We start from the raw sequence: 9233 nt of genomic DNA on the forward strand, positions 1-9233 counted from the left end.
CCCCCAAATGACCTGACCCAAGGTATATTACCCTCCATGACCCGACCCCTAGTCCTGACCTGACCCCCAGTCATGCACCGAGACCAAATAATGTTCGAAACATCCACATGACATTTCGTATTCAATTTCAAATAGGTTTTTATATTGTCAAAGTTTGCTTTCCTGAAGTCTGGTACTTGGACGTTATTCGTAATTTTTCATTTTTCCCAAATAACATTAAATCTTATTTCTTGATGATCGCTAGAGCCTAGACTATCTCCCACTATTACGCTGCTAATTTGGTGCTCATTATTAGTTAAAATTAAGTCCAGGGTATTTTGTCCCCTCGTAGGATCGGTAATAATTTGTTTTAGGAAATTATCCTGCACCACATTTAGGAATTTCTTCGCTACATGATCTCCTATTCAAGTTTCCCAGTCAATGTTTCTATAATTAAAATCTCCCATGATCACAACGTTTTTGTACTGGGGCGCTCTGTGAATTTCATGAATCAGGGGAACAGTTTGCTCAATGCTGAGGTTAGGAGGTCTATACAAGACGCCAATAATAACTTTCTTATTCTTGCCTATAATCTCTACCCAAATAGAGTCTGTACAGTCCTCTTCCTTAATCAAATTGTTGATTATACAGTTTAATGCATTTTTAACAAAAAGTGCTACACCTACCCCATTCCTGCCAACCCTATCCTTGTGAAAAAATTTGTATCTTTCTATTTCGATTTCCGGAAGGAAATGTTTATCAGCCATGATGATCTAGGATTCAGTAATAGCTATAATACCGAAATTCTCTACGCATGCTTTACCTCGCAGCAAATCAATTTTGTTAATTATGTTCCTGCTATTTGTATAGTAAACTTAAGTTTATCTTCCCTCCACCTGCTTTGGTGATTCTTTTCACAGTCCCTCTCTAAGTTGCTTCTATTGCCTAAACTATATTCTGATACTTCTCCCCCTACTCCCACGTAATCTATCCGTAAAAACCCTGTAGGATGCCTACTTCTCGCTCAAGGGATTCAGCAAGGAGCCGAAATCCTCTGGGCGACAAGTGCACTTCATCCCTTGTGTATAGGTGATTCTTATCATAAAAGCAGTCCCAGTTGTCAACAAATGCCCATCCATTGGCCTTACAATGTTTTGCCAGCCTGCAATTCATTGCAATAGCCCTGGAATGCCTCATGCCTCCAACTTTATGCCTCGGAAGGATTCCACATACAACAGGAACACCTCCCCTATTTCTAATCTTGTCTAGCGCAAACAATTCCTCACTCCCTAACTTACCTATATCATTCCCCCCCCTATGTGGTATGCCTTTAGCATCCCTAAAGGTTATCAGACTAGACTAGACCAATTCATTAGACTTCCATTAGTTTGTCTTCCACAACAAACAAAAATAAACACTGTAGGGTCAACTCAGCCCATCTCCTCTACCAACTCAGCCCACCATGTATATATGTCATGGTACCTCAAATAAATGACTAATAGATAAAATAATTTATGCCTCACCTTGTGGTGATTTCGGCTTATCAGCTTCAGCTACAGGAACTGCCACTGTAAACTATTTTGCCTCATATACAAAGGAATGAGGTAATCTAGCCTGTTGTAGTGAGGCCAGGTTTGGTATGAAGGCAGAAGAGGTGTCTTCAATTTTCCACAGTAAGATGTCAAGGTGATGATTGAAAACTACTAGTTTTTGCCCTGTTCTGCTAAAGCTACAAGCTCTGAGTGTCTTCATACTGGCAGTTTGTCTTGGGGCCTTCAATGTAGCATTATCTCCCTTTTGTCTTGTTTGGGCTTAATTTCAGGCCAATATTTGGTACCTGACCTTCCAGGTGTATATGATTTGGTATCACTCTCTTCTTCTTTGGAGAGAATAGAGCTTGAGGTGCTGCAGTCATTCTCGGTAATTTTTGCCACTTGGTGAGACAATCTTGCTGGTGAGCTCCTCTGCACAGTCTCTAGCTCTTCTATCTCTCCAGTATTAGTTGGGTTCCACAATTGGCAGCAGTATTCAGGTTTAGGCAGCACCAAGCTCTTCCATAGAGTCATAAGGCACTGATCTTCCCTGGTGCTTTGCAGATTATGTAGACTGAATCTGGTTTCACTGCTGAATGTTATGAACAAGTCCCGGAGGCTGCTTTTGACTTCTACGTGTCCACTGGTGGTACTGTAACTGGTGTGCTCTTTGATAGTTTTGTTGCTGCCATACCATAGTAATTTGAATTTGCTTTCATTGAACAACATGTTATTTTTGGCTACCCATGAATATATCGTGTTTAGGTCTTCCTTCAGCAGTTCCGTCTTCTCTTGTGTCTTGACCACTCTTGTGACTCGTGTCATCTGCAGATGACATTGTGACAGTGACATTGTTGTCTATATTGGCAATGAGAACTAGAAACAGGAATGGCACTAGAACTGACCCTTGTGCCATTTATTATTGAAGAGCGTTCGGAGAGAGTTCCATTTACTGCAACCTGCTATATTCTACCTTGGAGAAAACTGTGTATCCACTTCCCCAGTTTTCCTTCTATGCCCCATCTTGATAGTTTCTGTAGCATTACATTGTGATCTACCTTGTCAAATGCTTTAGCAAAGTCAAGATAGACCATGTTTACATTTTGTCCATTTCAAGGCTAATTAATACATAATCTTGGTGTGTTAATAATTGGAGCAGGCAAGAATGACCTTTATGGAAACTGTGTTGACCACCGTTGAATAGTCCTTTATTGTCGAAGTATCAGAAAAGATGGGCTCAAATGACTTTTTCAAAAACTTTCACCATACAGGATATTAGTATTATTGGCTAGTACTTTTCTGGATCACCTCTGCTGCCTCCTTTATGGATGGAAGAGATCAATCTATATTTCATGGTTTCAGGTACTTTACCTTGATTTAAAGATTCCCTCCATACCATGTATAAAGGAATTGCCAGCTCCTTATTGTACTTTTTTAAAGGTATTGTGGGCATACCATCAGGGCCTGCAGCATTTTTAATCTCCTTTACTGTTAAGTCTACATCTTGGAGTAGATCTTCACTTCCCAAATTTGACTCTGCATAAAGAGTTTCTCTGGATCTTCAGTTATATTTTCTTTGAGTGGCATGCTGAAGCTTGTTTCATATTGCTTTCTCAGGAGCTCAGCGGTTTCATAATCATTAGTTGTGGGGGAGCCTTCATCCTGTATTAGGGGTCCTATTTGAGCTACATCTCTTTTACTCTTCTTAGCATAGTTGAAAAGGTTTTTGCTGTTTGCTTTTATTCCAGATACAGCCTTCATCTTTTCTCTTCTTTTTTCTTCTCTGTAAGAGTCCAGAATCATCAGTTCTGTCTCAATTTGTTTTAACTCTTCTGACTGTCCTGCAGTTTTTCCTAACTGAATCTCCATTTTTTTCTTCAGGAGTATTCTTCTTTCATGAGGGATTTTCTTTGCAATGCTCTTCTTTTTTTCTGGATGGAACATATTCAATGCACGTACTGTAGCAGATTTCTAAAAGGGAAGATATCTTTTCTTCACAATTTTTATCTTTTAGTTTCTCTTTCCAGTTTATAATACCCAAGACATTTTGAATATTAATCAAATCCATCTTGTTACTGTGAAAGTTTAAGTGATATACACTTAAGAGAATCTGTTCTTTGGTGTTATTTCTTGGTTTGCTTTACCTTGAGGTAAACATATTCATATTGACTAGTTTATGATATGAGAGTGCTGTATCCTGGGTTTCATAATTATGTATTAGTTCAGGATTACTTGTTAGTACCAGGTCAAAAATGTTGTTTATCCTGGTGGGTTCTTGAATATGCTGAGTGAGATTATGTTCATCTATCAGGTTGAGTAGATAGTTTGCTTGAGTAGCACCCACTCCACCTTGGACTAATTTTACCCCCAATCTACCTGGGGGAAATTAAAGTCCCCTGTTACTATTACTTTAGTAGACCTGTTGGAATGTTTGTTGATCGTTTCTTGCATTTTGTTGATCAATGCTTTGAACTACTGCTCACTTGAGTTTGGTGGTCAGTATACAGTGAGTAATATGGTATTGATTTCCATAATTACGATGCCTAACAATTCACACATTCCATCCGAGTGGGAAATCACTTTCTTGGTGTTTACAACTAAATCTGGGCGAATGTATTTTATCACACTGCCATGTGAGCATCCAATTTAATCTGACCTGAATATGGTGTAGTTTGCAATATTGATTTTCTCATTTAATATATTGCTGTTAAGATGTGATTCGACAAAGGCATTGAATGTGTATTTCTCTTCTGCCATTTCACTTAGATAAGGGACTTTTGGCTTTCCTGCTGGGAACAACCCTTGGAATGATCATAGTTACATCCCACACCTTTTGGGAACAACCCTTGGAATGATCATAGTTACATCCCACACCTTTTCCGCCATGTTTACAATTGTTCTCCTTGTAAAACTTACAAATCTTTCAGGGCTGTGTTCTTTAGCTGATATTTAGTTTTCCAAAAGATTCTTATGAAAAACAAGATAAGAACATAAGAATGAAGGAGACTGCAAGAGACCATAAGGCCTACACTAGGCAGCTCTGTATCCATCACCACCTGTCATCCCCATCCATAAAGTTGTCTAATCATTTCTTAAAACAACCGATAGTTTCAACACTTACTACATGGTTACTAAGTTTATTCCATTCATCAACCACCCTATCAGTAAACCAATTCTTGCCTATTTCCTTCTTAAATCTAAATTTGTCCAGTTTATAACCATTACTGCAAGTCCTGCCCTGTTGTTTTAATATGATGACTTTGTTTGCATCACCCTTGTTAAAGCCTTTGATCCACTTGAACACTTCTATTATATCACCCCGTATTCTGTGTCTTTCCAGAGAGTGTAGGTTAACCCCTTCCATAGGGTGACACCTACGTAGGCATCATGAGGAGCAAGTGGGTACGCGAGGATGCCGATGTCGGCATCTTGATTATAATTATTGTAGTTGTACCTGCATGACCCCCATACTCTGTAAACTGGCTTCATCATATTTTCTATGGTTAAAATTCATGGGTGAAAGAGAACGAGCGATAGAGCAGTGACTCTATTTTTTATAATGCGAGTATTATGACACAACATCGCACGTCTGGCAGCTAATGCTGCCAGATGTGTGATGTGGCCGATATTGAAGGGGTTAAGGTGCCTAAGCCTCTCTTCGTAAGGTAAATTTCTGAGCCTATGTATCATTTTGGTCATTCTTCTCTGTACTGATTCTAGTGAATTGATGTCCATTCTGTAGGACGGAGACCAAAACTGTACCGCATAGTCAAGGATGGGTCTATCTCTAGATAGAGTTTAACCTCTTCCATACGGTGACATCTCCGTAGGCGGCATGAAGAGCAAGTGGGTACACGATGATGCTGACGTCGCCATCTTGATTATATTTATTGTAGTTGTACCTACGTAATTTCCATTCTCTCTAAACAGGCTTCATCAATTTTCTATGGTTATCAAAATACACGGGTGAAAGAGAACGAACGATTGAGCACTGACTTTATTTTTTATAATGCAATTATTATGACGCAACATCGCACGTTGGGCAGCTAATGCTGCCAGACATGCGATGTGCCCCGGAGTGAAGAGGTTAATAATTACCTCTGCACTTCTATTCGTTACCATCCTAGCAATGAAACCTAATGCTCTGTTAGCTTTATTCCTGGCACTAATGCACTGTTTCCTGGTTTTAAGGTCCAGACTCACTAGAACTCCCAAGTCTCTCTCGCACTCAGTCTAGTCCTCATAAGAGATAGAAGCCCTGCGATAACTCTGGTCTCGAAGATTGATAATTATATTACACTGTAGGCATTGCCATCCAAGAGTAGACTTTCACATAATGCTACATTAAAATGCCAAAGCCAACGATCATTCATCAGTCATGTCAGCACGCATTATGTTTATTAACCATGTCACTGTCAACACTACCCTATTAATAATAAGTACAAATAACAAGGACAATGCTACCTGTATTCCATACTAAATCAAACAAAGAGCTAGCTGCTAGTTACGGTTGGCCAAACTAGCATCTCTGTATGGGCTGAGTTGATATGGATGGGCCAAGTCAGCAAGGGGCTGAGTTGGCAATGGACCACCTTGGCCAGCAACCAAACAAACACGGCTTCTTGAAGCTCGCTGATGTCCAAATTGTCACTAGAATATCACTTTTAATATTATAAGGTTTTATATTACTGATTTCTGTCAAGATATTATGTTGATGTGTTTGAGTTTAAAAAATTAAAATATAATTTCATATTAATATATTGTTTAGGTGTGCACTTCTGGAGTAATACCATAGCAATTACCATCAACCCCTCTACACTCAACCGAAGGTAATCAAATCTCAACTATTTGTGATAAAACAGATTTTTGGTAATTCACCTTGCCATATTTAGCATAGTGGGGATAGAGGGAGCAAATCATGTTGCTGAACAGGACCTGTATACTCTAGGAATGCTTATTTGTTTGTAATTAAACTTAGTTACTAGTACTTGTAGCCTAATTCATGGAAGTCTGGGGTAAACTTACATGTTAATGAAAAAATCTACTGATTAATTTCATTTATCTAGCCTCTGTACTCCCTCAGTTTTATCTGTTCCATACTTGACACTCGGTATAATTTTACTATGGTAAACTAGTTACTATTTACATTAGAGGTTAGATTTTCCTTTCACAACAGCATTTATTTCATCACTTTTACTCTATACGAAATGATACTGTTCTTTTCATACAGGTGCAAATTACTAATCCTCTACACAACATTTTCCTTCATCGTTTTGCTTGCAATATATCAACAATACTTACTAAAGCTTCAAAAGTAAGGCGTTCTGTATATATATAATCTGCTAACATAAAATCCGACTGAAGCAAGGAAGCGGTCATAAGCGTAAACAACACAATGTTCCCTTGATGCTTTGCGAAAAACAAATGAAACGAAACTAACGCATTCTGAAATATTAGTATTTAGAATTATATCTAAAGTACTTAGCTTTGAAATAAAACCAACAGCGAATATTTCAGATGTGACATTATCATACCGATATCTATGTTTACAAAACTGGTAGAATAATATTATTATTTACACTGGTATATATCTGACTAGAGACGGAGAACAGCGGTTTTCACTCTCCGTGATACTTGACTTTCTCTATCGCTATCGCCATACTGTTTATACAGATAAGGTAAATACATACGGGCCAAAACAAATTATACAATACAGGCCTGAAGAAAATCCACATTGAAATGGATTGGGAAGAGTTCGAAGAGTTACATAAAGTGCAGAAGAAATAAGTTGTCCTGAAATGTTTAATGTTACAAATACTTTTTGTGGGAAAGTGTATATCAAATATAAGTGAAAATATACTGGTTTAACAGAAAACGATGCAGGTAGAGAGGGCCGGTTAGAAAAGGCAAGGGAAAGTGGAGAAACAATCAAGACAAAACGGTGCTACTATAGCGTGAGGTCTACCACACTATAGCGTGAGGTCTACCACACTATAGCATGAGGTGTACCGCACTATAGCGTGAGGTCTATCACACTATAGGGTGAGGTCTGCCATACTATAGCGTGAGGTCTACCACACTATAGCGTGAGGTCTGCCACTCTATATCGTGAGGTCTATCACACTATAGCGTGAGGTCTACCACACCATAGCGTGAGGTCTACCACACTGTAGCGTGAATGTTTTTGATGTATTTGGGTAGGACACATGTTTGATGGACAGGTGAGGGGAGCGTCCAGGAGGAACGCGGGTCACGCGAAAGACGTCTGGTTGCACCTGGGTAGGCAACATATGGCAGTAGACCTCACGCAATAGGCAACATATGGCGGTAGCACCGAAAACAAACTATACAGGGCTGAAAACATATTAAATTGATGGGTAAGAGTTAAGAGAGAGAAATGCAATGCAAAAGATATGAAAACTTGCTCTATAATGTTACAACTGTGTAGATTTTTTTTTTTTTTTTATCAAATATGAATGCGATATAATTTTATGACTAACCGAAAACTCGAGGCAACAGCTTGGAGAGAGGCAAGGGAAATGCTAAAAAAAAAAAATAAAGATTAAGAAGAATATAAGAAGAGAAGCAGATTTTAATGCACAAAATTTAGATGAAACTTCGAATGGGCTTAAATGATATATGTAGAGATGAATGTTGTTCTGTTGATTCGTTAACAGCAAGCTGAAACATAGAGATGATGTATGAGTTAGGAGTAGATGGAAGAGTACACGAGCTAAAAAAAAATATAGACACATCACATACCAAGGGAGGTAGCCAAACTCAAAAGGAACAATTCCACTCCCACCCATTGCATCGCCACCCACTCCACTCCCATTTACCACCATTCCTTCCCTCCCTCTTTTCTTGGCTCTCCTAGGGGACGGGTCATCCCTGCATCTTGCCCATTGCCCTGGTTCAGAAGCAATGTAGCAAGACACAGCTCATCCACAGCAAGGCCGCTTCATTCAATCGTCAAAATATCATTCACATACAACCACTCCCTAACTCCCCATCCCCCACCCACTCCCACGCATCACAGCATCATCCATACACAACCATTCTCCACTCACCCCTATCATCTGTCTTCTCCCTTTCTTTCTCAACAGACACTCTCCTCTTTCTCAACGCCCCATCCATCTCATCTTCGGTCTCCCCTTCCTGTTCAAACCACCCACCTCTGCCTTCCACACTTCTTTTAATAATCTTTCTTCACTCATTCTTTCCCTGTGTCCAAACCATCCCAATACTTAGAAAAGACAAGTTTAATTAAATGATTCAAGTTCTCAGTCGGCATTTACCACGGGAAAGGACTGCGCAGAGAAAGGTACAACTAGGATTACAATGAACACTACAGCCCAGTACAATATAAAGTGGCAGTGCAAAAAAGAAAAAAAAACAGTATTTTTATGAGAAAAGGCCACAGGATTAGAGATTATTTCCAACTGAATAGTGAAAGAATAAATATAACAATTGGGAAAAGACGAATGTAGTCCCAAATGATAACAAGTGGAATAAGGAACTTCTGAATTATAGACCAGTATCTTTGACCAGTATGAATGTGTGAAAGATTGGAGAGGACTGGCAGGTAAAATACCCAGATGAAACGGAATATTAATAGATGACCAATTCAGTTCAACAAGGAAGGATTTCAATTGAGAGCCGTCGATGTGTAACACGAGGGAGATATAGTTGGGTGAACTATGTGTAAGCCTATTTGGATAC

General features: G+C 39.1%; 1 protein-coding gene across 2 annotated transcripts in view; it reads right to left on the minus strand.

Moving 5' to 3' along the window:
- Positions 1-7195, minus strand: part of LOC143024648 (uncharacterized) — a 43672-nt gene extending 36477 nt beyond the window's left edge. The window contains exon 1 of one of the 2 annotated variants that reach the window (XM_076183586.1): positions 7091-7195. The gene's annotated coding sequence lies outside the window, so the exon portion shown is untranslated. Of the gene's footprint in view, positions 1-6812; positions 6955-7090 lie in introns of those variants that run through there. The other variant, XM_076183585.1, reaches the window with a different exon arrangement.
- Between the last annotated feature and the right edge of the window lie 2038 nt (positions 7196-9233).

This window comes from Oratosquilla oratoria, chromosome 4, assembly GCF_046742065.1.
Source record: "Oratosquilla oratoria isolate Oo_2021 chromosome 4, ASM4674206v1, whole genome shotgun sequence".
Lineage (NCBI taxonomy): Eukaryota > Metazoa > Arthropoda > Malacostraca > Stomatopoda > Squillidae > Oratosquilla > Oratosquilla oratoria.